This window comes from Loa loa (genome assembly GCF_000183805.2).
Source record: "Loa loa unplaced genomic scaffold supercont3.704, whole genome shotgun sequence".
Lineage (NCBI taxonomy): Eukaryota > Metazoa > Nematoda > Chromadorea > Rhabditida > Onchocercidae > Loa > Loa loa.
This window is the reverse complement of record NW_018108884.1, coordinates 16,698-17,001: the sequence shown is the minus strand read 5'-3', so window position 1 is coordinate 17,001 and position 304 is coordinate 16,698.

Genomic DNA, 304 nt, shown 5'->3' with positions numbered 1-304 from the left:
ATGAAAGTTGTAAAAAAGTTGGTAAAAATAAATTGATTGATAGTTTGAAATAAGGAAATTTTAAATAAATTTCAATTTTACATCAAATTTTTAGCACATGAAATTTTCAATTCATTTGCCAAAAATGATGATTTTAATAAGCAGCAAGTAGATGAAAAAATTATTAAGCTGTTTGCGTATAATTTGTGATATCATTAATTAATTTAACAATTTATCTTTAATAATGTTAATTTATTAAATGATCCTTGATCTTCACTTGTAAACTTTTGGAAATTGTTTTTTTTTTTTTCAAAAAAGTATTATC